The sequence below is a fragment of the Hemitrygon akajei genome, unplaced genomic scaffold, assembly GCF_048418815.1.
Source record: "Hemitrygon akajei unplaced genomic scaffold, sHemAka1.3 Scf000068, whole genome shotgun sequence".
In the NCBI taxonomy this organism is placed as follows: Eukaryota; Metazoa; Chordata; class Chondrichthyes; order Myliobatiformes; family Dasyatidae; genus Hemitrygon; species Hemitrygon akajei.
The window spans coordinates 463,700-476,055 of record NW_027331954.1 but is presented as its reverse complement, the minus strand read 5'-3'; the positions used below and the strand labels follow the sequence as shown (position 1 = coordinate 476,055).

At 43.6% G+C, this 12,356-nt stretch overlaps 1 non-coding gene across 1 annotated transcript; it reads left to right on the top strand.

Annotated features, from left to right (window-relative positions):
• The first annotated feature begins 7,205 nt into the window (after window positions 1–7,205).
• trnal-caa (transfer RNA leucine (anticodon CAA)) lies at window positions 7,206–7,319 on the top strand. Its single transcript has 2 exons — window positions 7,206–7,243; window positions 7,285–7,319. It is a non-coding gene; the product is annotated as a tRNA-Leu (tRNA).
• The last annotated feature ends 5,037 nt before the right edge of the window (window positions 7,320–12,356 follow it).

Here is a 12,356-nt window from a genome sequence, read left to right as displayed (position 1 = left end):
CGAAGCAGACTGAATAGGCCGTATGGCCTACTTCTTTCCTATATCTTAAGGTCTTAATACGAGATTTCAAAACCAATATAAAAAGCAAAAGAGCAATTGAGTAATAAAAAGTACAATTGAGCAATACTAGTTGGAAGTTGCAGTACTGGAAAGGCATTATGAAGGTAAAGATAGAGTACGAAAGTAAGCTGACTAATAATATCAACAAAGTTACCAAAATTTTCTTCTGATACATAAAGTAGGAAAAGTAGTATTTTGCGTCAGTCTTCAGTCTGGAAAACACCAGCCGAGTGATGGAAGTTCCAATTGTCAGAGGTGTGAAGTGTGCGAAGCTACCATGACTGGAGAGAAGGTAAGTGAGTAACTCAAGAGTCTGAAGATAGACTGGAGGGACCAGATGTTGCACACCCCAGAGTTTAAAAAGCGCCGGTTGATGACATGGTGGGGGTATTAGTGACGATCTTGCAGCAACCACTCGGTTCTAGAATTTTTTCGGAAGACTGAAAATTGCAAATATCTCCTCACACTTCAAGCATGGAGAGTCAGAAGACAGGAAATATCTAAGCCGCTCGGTCTGACCACAGCGGCTGAAAAGATGTTGGATTCAATCATTAAGGATGAAGTCTCAGGGGACTTGGAGACACATGATAAAGCAGACCAGAGACAGCATGGTTCCGTCAAGGGGAAATTTGGCCTGAAAAATCTGTTGGAATTATTTAAAGACGTAACAATCCGGCCGAATTAGAATTATTTGGTGTCCTCTACTTGGATTTTCAGAAGGCACTTGACACATGAAGCTGCTTGGCAAGCTACGCGCCCATGGTAATACAGGAAAGGTTCCAGCATGGATAAAGCGGTGGTTGATTGCCAGACGGTGAACAGTAGGAATAAAGGGAGCCTTTTCTAACTGACTGCCGGTGTCCAGTAGTGATTCACAGGGGTAGTTACTTGTATTTTCTTGATTTTCCTTCCTGGGTGATGGAGCAACTTAGCTATTCACGTGTCCCGCCGTATCCGTGGAAAGCCGGAGCACGAATACATGGGTTCAGGCCAAAGAATCTCATCAAGACCTCACTAGCCATCCGATGTGACAGTCCATGATTAATATTACAAATCCACTTTCATTTTACCTCCATCTTAACTTAATTTTACATCGTTTATTTGAATTAAATTGACTTTATTACTTGCATACTTCATATACATGAAGAGTAAAAATCTTTATGTTACTTCTTCCTTCACAAGTGCAATGTGCAATTATAGTAATTTATAATATTATGTGCGAAAGGATCGTCAATATAACATAGATGACAGTTGCTTCGGCATGAATTAAGCCGTCTGATGGCCTGGTGGATGAAGCTGACCCGGAGCCTGTCGGCCCTGACATTTATGCTGCAATACAATTTCCCCAGATGGTAGCAGTTTGTAGTTGGGGTGACTCGGGTCCCCCATGATACTTTGGGCCCTTTTTACACATCTCTCTTTGTATATGTCCTGAATATGGGATGTTCACGTCTACAGATGCGCTTCGATGTCAGAGTCCTGCGATTGAGGAAGGTACATTTTTCATACCAGACAGTGATGCACCAGTCAGGATGCCCTCAATTATAGTAAATTCTTACATCTTGGTAGCCCATACCAAACTTCTTCAAATGTCTCTGGTGAAAGAAGCACTGTTGTGCCTTTTCGCCGCAGACGGTATGTACAGACCACGTGAAATCCTCGGTGATGTTTATGCCGAGGATCACACCACAAAGAAGAGGGCGCTCTCCACAACTGACCTATAGAACAGTTGTGTATAGAATATATAGAATAGTTGTATAGAACTATTCTATATATTCTATACACAACTGCTCTATAGGTCAGTTGTGGAGAGCGCCCTCTTCTTTGTGGTGGCGTGTTGGGGAGGAAGCATTAAGAAGAGGGACGCCTCACGTCTTAATAAGCTGGTAAGGAAGGCGGGCTCTGTCGTGGGCAAAGTACTGGAGAGTTTAACATCGGTAGCTGAGCGAAGGGCGCTGAGTAGGCTACGGTCAATTATGGATAACTCTGAACATCCTCTACATAGCACCATCCAGAGACAGAGAAGCAGTTTCAGCGACAGGTTACTATCGATGCAATGCTCCTCAGACAGGATGAAGAGGTCAATACTCCCCAATGCCATTAGGCTTTACAATTCTACCGCCAGGACTTAAGAACTTTTTAAAAGCTATTATTAATGCTTTTTGAGACGGTGATTTAGATGCATATCATATTTTTTTTTACTGAGTTAAGTATTGTATGTAATTAGTTTTGCTACAACAAGTGTATGGGACATTGGGAAAAAAAGTTGAATTTCCCCATGGGGATGAATAAAGTATCTATCTATCTATCTATCTATCTATCTATCTATCTATCTATCTATCTATCTATCTATCTATCTATCTATCTATCTATCTATCAAGCTGTTCACCCTCTCAACACCAGATCCATTGATGCTAACAGGGACTCAAACAGTTAACCACTGCCAGCGGTCACATCAGTCACTGTGCCAAAAATCTTCCATTTCGGAGTGCTGGAAGTTTCGGACTGCCCTCTGCTTCTGGTGATCCCGACTGTGAGTCATCGCTCTGATCTGCAGCCCATCAGCGAGCGTGTTGGCTATGGAAGTGATTATAAGTCGACACTGAGACTCGTGTTTAGGAAGGCAATACGGAAGAATTGTTAACCTAATGAACGAACACAGTCCCGAAGTAAAAGTAACTGCTCCAGCATGGTTTTCATTTGCAACATTCGTGGTTCTTTTCAATATGTTTCAGCATTTATCATTTTTATAGAACTCATTTTTTTTCCGACTCTGGTGTGTGAACAGAGATCCATAATATACATCATTGGGCTGCTTATCAAATAGAACTACTGTATGTTCCATGCATTCATTTCAAGTATTAGTGTTTGTAAAAGAATGTCGATTTTAACCAGTGCATGCCGAAGGAGAAGTGTTCATTCACTCATTACATGTACAGATATCACTGAAATCAGCAACAATTTGACAATTCCATGAGCGAAGCAGCCTCCGCCTCGGTAGTCCAAAGAAAAGGACCGCGGATCTGTTGTTTAGAGCCGTCAGCGGAGCCGCCACTGAACTGACGATTCTGATACACTTTAGATAAAGTTTGGCAAATGTCAGGAATTAGCACTGCTAATTGTTATATGAATCTCCGTCTGCATGCACATACTAGGGTCCCTCTTGCGATTGTCATTAGAGATGATGAAGCCCAAAAAGGATGCTGAGGTAACGTGAACTTCAGAATGTTTCAGCTTGAAGTAATGACCCTGATCAACAGTATGTCGTTTCTAAATGTCTGGAAAACTGCTGGCGCGTTCATAAGACCGAAGTGCATGCTGAGGAACTCAAGGTTCTCTGTCGGTGTATTGATTGACGTCTTCCACTCGTCACCCTCCTATTTGCAAAAGAGGTTGTATGAACTCCGGGACCCCAGCCTCAAGAATCTTCTTTCACCTTGGGGAATATCAAGAGCAGTGTTTGTGGGTGGAAGAGGGTATGAGCTTTGACCGTTAGGCAGTTCCGTCCACCATCATCAATGTAAGTCCGCCGACTCCCGACCATTTTCTGTATGAAGAAGAACCCAGTGTCGGCAGGAGAGTTAGAGGACCGAATGAATCCCAGGGCAAAAGCCTGCCTAATATACTCCTCCGTAGCGCGTCTTCCCGGGCGTTTGAACACGTATAATCGACCCCGCGGAGGACAGGGACCTGGAAGTGATCTGCTGCCCAGGCGTAGGTTCGGTGCCGTGGAAGAGTTGAGAACGTCCTTCACTGAAACGTCTTCCAAATCCTTGTGAACGGATTTGATTTCTACCAAATGGGGTGCTGCAATTCCTCCTGAATCTTGCTCTAAGTATGACCTCTGAGACCCCACCCGTAGCAGGAATGTGTCGACATCCTTTGTTTCAGAGCAGAAGAGACCCCAGAATCTCCCCCAGAGGCCTACGTGTCTTTAGTGTAAACAGAAGCCAAATCACAGTGAGGGACCTCGTCCGCATCGGTCAGCACTGGGGGCAAGGTGCCAAAAATCCATATTGTTTTGAAAACCAGGGTTATTTACTCTTGATATCTTTACCTTTATATCTGACAGGCCTATACGAGCTTTGTACGCTCCGAATTTCACTTCGGAACGCGCCCCACTTGCCAGAAAATATCCTGCCAAATCAATAATTGCTAAATGGTTTTTAATACCGTCAGAATTCACCTTTCTCCAATGAAAAAGATCAACGCACGGACTAGAACACTTTTTTTCCATATTTACAATGAAACCAATGGCATTGTGATCACGAGTTACAAAGTGTTCGTTAAATCAAGCTTCTATCTCTTGTCCTGTCTCATTTATTTCATCATAGCAGATCAAGTATCGCGCACGCTTTCGGTGAGACGTCAACACACCAAAAAAAAACAAACGAAAATATCCTGAACACAATGGACGATCTCTTACCCATGTAGTCCTTTAAAAGTGTGGAATTAACAGTCAACGTGAGGAATGTTAAAAAACACCTACTCGAACAGCTGTAATGCCTTTGCAATAGACTGCGATATCTTCTCAAAGATGGCCGTCTACAAACTATTGACCATTGAGTGGTCAGTAATCTATCCCCATTAACGTGATCATACCATTCCTTCCTTGTTTACGGTTTCACCCATTGAGCGTCTGTCCAGGCCTATGAACGTGTATAATCGACCCCGCGGAGGAGAGGGACCTGAATTAGTCGAATTCTGCATCTGCCCTGACGGAAGAGAGCCGAAACATTTTCCCTGACTATTAACTCTACTCTCCTCCTTTAGTCCATCCCGCTCTATCATTTCTGAACCAACGGAACTCTGAAATACTGAACTGCCAGACCAGACTCTCCTGCAACCCAGTCTCATTATCGGCTAAGATACCATGATTCCAGGTTTTGATCCAAGCCCTGAGTTCACAGGCTAATTCTCCAATACTTCTATCACTGAAATATACGCAGCTCAGGCCACTAGTCGGACCTTCCTCAACGATTGTATTCCTGATGTTGTGTGAGATCTTATCAACGTATCTGCACAATATCTGCACCAGCTGTTTTAGCACCCTGGTTGCCATTCCTCTGTAAATGTAGTTTATGTTTCATCATGCAGAGCCAGCTAAACGTCCAGCTGGTTATTAGAACACTCCTGATCACGTACAAAGCTTCTTTATCCACAGGTCTCAGATTCCCTGGAAGAGAAATCAGTGATCGAAAAATCGTATGGCCTCTCTCCTACACCAGATCCTTAGCCACGTGTTAATCCGTTTGATATTTCCATTCATACCCTGATTAGGACGCGACACGTGTCGTTGTCACGCCCCCGAAGATCCTGCCCTCCACCTCAGCAACTAACTCCAGTCCATTGAAGAAATTCGTCACTCTTCCTACCGATGTCATTGGTACAGAAATGGAGCACAGCTGCTCTCTGCTCACGCTCATACTGAAGAATATTCAGGAATTGATCCAAGTTGTCCCGGACCCTGGCACCCGGGAGGCAACATACCATTCATGAATCTGTTCTCCCACTTCCCTTCTAACTCACAGAACAGGCTCAGTGCCAGAGGTCCGACCGCTGTGAACATTCCCTGCTAGGTCATCCAACCACAAACGGCATCCAGGTGTTGCTGACTGTGATAGCCATAGGGATAGTCTGCACTGGCTCTTTAAATCCTTTTCTCTTCCTGACTGTCACCCAGTTTCCTGTATCCTGCACCCTTGGTGTATCTACCACTCTGTATGTCCTAGTCAAACACGCCCGTGGTCCCGAATGAAACGGGGTTCATCTAGATTCAGCTCCAGCACCTTAGGGCATATTACAAGCTGCAGTTCTCATGGTCCGGTCCGTTAAATCTGCATTCCGGTTCACGGTCCGGTTCTTCGATCATTAAATCCGGGTTTTCCTGTTTTCCCTTGTTCCACTGGGTGCCTTAATTGAGGCACCTGATTTTCGGTTTGGACAGGCTTCGGGATTCAATTTCAGGCTGCTCGACTGTTTTCTCTCTCCCGCTGCCTCTCCTCTCCCTTCTGAACCCCTGACAGTTACTGCGGCAGTGAACTTCGTCTGTAATCTTCGTCTGTTACCTCCGCCTGCTTCCTTGCCTGTATCGCCATCATGTTCAGCCGTCGGAGTGAGACCGGAGCCTTGTTCCCAAGGAGGGGCCCCGGCTCTGTGTTCCTGTGCTCTATTCCAAGTCTCTGTGTTCCTGTGCTCTATTCCAAGTCTCTGTGTTCCTGTGCTCTAGTCCACGGCTTTGTGTTCATGTGCTCAAGTCCAAGGCTCTGTGTTCCTGTGTTCCAGGACCTGGTCTAAAACACGACCAGGAAACTCGTCCGGTCCAAGCCACGTCCTGGAGTCCGTCCAGTTCAAGTCTAGGATTCGCATTCCCAGTACTATCTCGTGTCTAGTCTGTTCCTAGCCCCGTATCCTCGCCTGCATCCGGGTTCCGAGCCCCAGTCAAGACCTATGTTCCGGGTCCCTGTCCTGTCTCCGGCTCAGAGTCCTAGTCCAGGCTCCTGTGTTCATATCCAGCCTAGTGTCCACCCGACTTCCCTTGCTTTCTGGATAAAACTAGTCCTGTTCCTAGTTCCTCAGTGTCTATGTCTTGAATTAGGTTCCGCTATCATCGCCCCCCTTGTAACAGCAGGTGTCGTTATCAGGGGCTCTGGCGGTATCTCCGCCTTCCACATCCCGCGAGGAGCTTTCCACTTAGACGATGGCTGACCCGCTTGTCCCTGTGTTACTTTAATGTGTTCTGTTCCTTTAACACTAGATCAGATTATCAGAATCATCAATCACCTTATTGGGCCTTATAGTCTAGTTACCAACATCCACCTGTAAAGCAGCGTTGCCCGGTATAAGTGAACCTTCTGCGTTCAGTTTCTGTTGACGTTGTTGTGATCAATTCCCACCCAGTTTTCAGATTCAGTCCTGTCTATAAATATTTATTTCTCCGCTTCCCTAAATGTGGAAAACAATGAGTTTTCCAAGCGTTATCATTCATCTCGACAGCTTCATTTTCCACAGAAATAGCCGAACCTGAGAAAACTTAACAGTCTTGATTTCATTTCCGTTTAGCAGGATGATTTGTGTCTTCGTGTGTATATAACTTTGCTAACAAACCAGGCATTCTTTCCGTTCTGAAACACAGCTCAAAAGTTGTCAGGGTGGCCGAGTGGTCTAAGGCGCCAGACTCAAGGAATGAAAGTACTTCCGACAAACGGGAGGGTTCTGGTCTCCATCTGGGGTCGTGGGTTCGAATCCCACTCCTGACAAAAAATCTCTTTAAGCATCACCTCAATCGAGATGATGTTTTTTCCGCAAACAAAACCTGGGTTGTTGAGGTGGATTAGAAAACCGGTTGAAAATTAAGATTATGTTTTTGACACTGTTCATCGCATTACAACAGATCATCGTACACCGAATTCTGGGTGAGTGATTTATTCAGAAAAAAATCCCTGGTGAAGCATCTCGGCCCGAAACGTCGACTGTTTACGCTTTTCCATAGATGCTGTCCGATCTGCTGAGCTTCTCCTGGCATATTCAGCCAATCAAGATAGAATAGTTTCTAAATTAAAATCATTGGTTGCTGAAATAATTAATGGATGGGCAGGTGAATGTACATTATCACCATTTGATCAAAAGTCTGATGGTTGATCGGTAGTAACAGCTCTTGAACCTGGTGGTGCGATTCCTGAGGCTCTTCTACTTTCTACCTAATGACAGCAACGGAGAAAGAGCATGGGAGCGTGCTGATGACCTCAAACGCCGGATGCTGTTGTCCGATGACAGCATTTTATGTGGATGTACTGACTGTTTGGGAGTGCTTTACCCGTGATGGACCGCGTCGAATCCACTGACTTGTAAAGATTTTCCTTCAAAGGCATTGCTGTTTCCGTACCAGGTCGTGATGCAGACAGACAATATACTCTCCACCTCACATCTGCAGAAGTTCATAAAGGGTTTGTAGACGACATTCTTTATTTTGATTCGTGATCTCTATAAAAGTATTATCTGAGTATTTTTCGCCTCACAGTTAATTAACTTTAGCCAAAATGATTGAACACATCCTGTCCTTATGATATCTAATTCTAATGATGTGATTTTATTTCTACCAACAGAGCAATGCCCTTCACTCTGCCTTCCTGCCTGTCCTTTCAGTACAATGTGTATGATTGGTTTACTTTTACTGTCATCAGTCTGATACTCCCTAATTCCAAATACTACCCCTGCGGATAAACTCATAGAGATGTTCCACATTACCACTGCTGAATTTGGTTAAAATTAAATTAGCATTCTTTAGTAAAAGATATTTAGCTCCATTGGACCATGATGCTGCGCCATAGCAGATTGTGCCGCCTTCATCTTACTGGGGCATTATACAAATAGCATTATCAAAGGCGCAGCGGGAGACCCAGCAGCAACCAGAAACTTCAGAATGTCCGGACTGTCTGCCTTAGCAATACAATAGTGATACACAGCTTTGTCCGACATAGACAGACCTCTCACGTTAGGACCTAAATGGGAAAATGCATCTGCCTGCATTTTAAGGCAATCGTGAAGCACATGTTGAAGCTGAAATTAGAGGTGTTTTCCGGATTTCGATGCACATTTTAATGGGGATAACTAAACTGAACCTACACCTAACCGACCAGTTCTGCAACATTTGTTTAGAGACTGTTATTGCGAAATAAATTGGCACAGGAAGAGGGAGAATTTCGAGACGTCTCTGATATTTCACAAATAGGAAATGACCTGTTAATGAACTAATATTTTAATAGTGATACAGCAATTCTGAATTTCACAGTATTTTTCAAAAAAAAATTCAAAAACATCGGTCAATGTCAACTGCAGGCACTCAATCAAAATATGAGGTTATTCCACTGATAGAGACGTTTTCTAAATAGTAATTTTGAATGGTATTATTTTTTTCGATAAACAAGGCAGTTTATTATCCACATGTTGTTTTTATTTTGAGTTAATTCGAGGTAGCTAGAGTTAAGAAAAGTTCTGTGAGTACCATTTCCTTTACTAGTGTTTTACGGTGCGTGCTTATTTTAAGATAACGACAGTCAATGCCTTACTGCGAAAAGGAGAGACGTCTCGATATCCAGGGGTATTACACTCTTTTCACGATAGCCTTATGACGCATGGAGCATGACACGGATTGACGGGAATGAATGTGATTGACTGAGAAGGTGGGTTGAGCTTTGTGAAAAGGATGGTGAAGTTAGCGTCTCACATAAACACACGGGAATATTGTTTTAACCTGTTACCCAAAATAGATTTAGAAAAATGGAGAATGATGTTATATCTATTTAGTCCAACAGGAATATCACAGAGAAGGTCACCAGTCGGTAGTTGAATTTACAGTTGAATATCCAAGAACAGATGGAGAAGACCTGAGAAACTGATATAGTGTGTACTGAGCCACAATAAATTCCGAAGTACAATGAAGACATAAGACATTAAATATGGCCGTTCGGTCTATCGTTTACACTCTGTCATTCCATCATGACTGATTTATAATCTCCATCAACCACATTCTCCTATCATAGAACATAGAAACCTACAGTCCAATACGAGCAATTCGGTCCACGTTATTGGTCTGACCATGCAACCTGCACTTGAATCTGCCCAGAGATACCCTTACCTCATAGCCCTCTACTTTTATAAGCTCCATGTACTTATCTAAGAGTCTTTTAAATACCCTCTTGTTAAAGTGCCATACTCTTAATATTCCCATCAACCACATTCTACTGTCTGAGAACATAGAAATTTGCAGCACATTACAGGTCCTTTGGTCTTCTTAACAACACAGTTAACCTGCGCAGCAGCTTTGTGTATCCTAGGGACACGGACCCCAATATCTCTAATATCTTCTACATTTCCAAGAGTATTACCTTTAATACTTATTCCTTCTTCAACTTTTATCTACCAAAATGAACCACTTCAGAAATATCTTGATCAAACTCTATCTGCCACTCTCAGCCCAGTTTTGCATCGAATCAATGTCCCTCTGTGACCTTTGACAATCTTCGAGACCACCCACAACACGCCAAACCTTTGTGGCATCAGCAATCATCCTTATACTACTTCATCCGGGTCATTTATAGGAATCACAAATAAGAAGAATCCCAGAACAGATTCCTGAGGTAGACCACTGGTCACCAATCTCCTTGCTGAATACGAACTATCTAGCAAGCACCCGTTATCTTCTGTAGACAAGCTAATAGTGGAGCCAATAAGCAAGGTTTCCTTGGATCCCATTCATCTTTACTTTTTGAATGTGGCTTTTAGGAAAAAGAGTAAAGAGAGCGGGGAGCAAAGATGTTGATTCATAATAGCAAAGTTCTGATTATGCTAAATTTATTATTAAGTTTGCAGACTAGAGCAGATGCAAGCTTATTTCCGAGCTTGTAATATTATTTGATCCTATCATCTGAGCGGTACAGATTTCTAAATAAATTCAAAACTAAGTTAGCGGGAAAGAGAAGAACAACTTTCAGCTGCTTCCGGAACCTTGTCTGAGTCACGCCGTAGATAAATGTATTTGTGCAGCTGCTGATATTCTGAATCACAGAACCCCAAAACTGAGCATAATAAAGCCGATAAGACGTTTCCAAGTCAGTGTGGAGGCATCGCATGAGAATGAAGACCAGAGTGGTTGTCGCCCAACAGAGAAGGAAACTCACCGACAGGCTGAAGAGCAGAATAATGGATTGTCTCCGGCTCTCCATCTCCGGATCTCGCTGTTCCCCGCAATTTTTCCGTCCTTTCAGCCCCCTGCGAACTGTGCTCGACGCCAGAATCTGTCTGACGGTAAGAGTATTGAGGGTCAAAATGAGGAAGAAAGGAAGTAGCGGATTCAACAGGCGGTCGACCCAATAAAACGCCTCAAACGATTCCGAAATAGGAAGTACAGCTTTATGGAGACAGACCCAGTTGCCTTTCCTGATGGACGTTGCCATTTCCATGTACAGGAAATAAAATGGGATGTTTTTTAAACAGAAACCAATAGATACCACGCCAATGACCGAATCCGCAATTTTAGGGATGCAGTATTTTGTTTTAAATTTAGCTGAACAAATGGCCACAAAGCGATCGAAAGTGAAAGCGACAGTAAACCACACGGAACAATCAACGGCCAGGTGACACAGGCCATAGTGGACAAGGCAGAACGGTGCGTTGTCAAGGAATCTGTAATGAAATCTGTATGCTTGACCCATCCGGTAGAACAGGACTTCGATAATCACCACCATTAGATCCGCCGCGGCCATCGCCACCAGGTAACGCGTGACACATCTGGAGAGACCGCATTTTCCTCGGCAGAGAATGATGATTGCCACAAAGTTAACTGCATTGAAACAAGAAAAATCAAACAAACAAGTTTAAAAAAAGAAATAAAATCAATCGCCATCTCTATAGAAGTGCAATCTTCTCCGCTTGGAATAAAATCCATGGTCATTTCTAGCGGACTTTGTCACTGGGAGTAAGAATATACCTGTGTTTATGTGCTTATGTGATTTTAATGAGCACCTGACCACAGCATAAACCTCTTTACAGTCGCATATGCTCACAACATCTCTTTATGATCACGAATGCAGCAGCTATGAGTAGAATACAAAAATGATCGAGCACAGAAACGGGTCCTTCGTTCCAATATCTTCATGCTGATCTACATGGCCGTCTGAGCTGGTCCCGATTGTCCGCGTTTTGATCAGCTCTCTCGATATCTTTCGCATTGATTACTCTGCTCAGGCGTCTTTAAAAATTGTTAACGACCCTGCATCACCAACTTCCTTTGCTGGGCTGGGCCATATACAGACCACATTCTGTGTAAAAAAATGTCTCTCGGAATCCAACTATATCGTTGCCCTCTGAACTGACACCTACCAATATTTCTTGTTCCGCAACCTTATGGCGAAAAGCAATGACTACTCATTGTATCTACGCATCCTCAGTTTTTAGCACACTTGTTTAAAGTCATCCTCCTATCTCTTACCTTGAACAATAACACTCTACTCGGCCGAACCGCTCACTCTAACTCAGATACTCGAGTCCTTGCAGCATCTTTGTAAAGACTGTCTGCACTGCTTTCAGCGTACTCCTGTCTTCACTAAACCGGGCAAACAAAACTGAGCGCAACACTCACCGTATGGCATCTGCACAGACGGAGGGAGTGTGATTAATGTGTGGTCGGACATTTCTACAACGGTGGCATCAACAAGCGAAGTGCCAGAGAATCTTTGGAAAGAATATCAGGAGCACTTTCGCATCAATCCGAGATCCGGCCATCGCGCTTCTTTCAC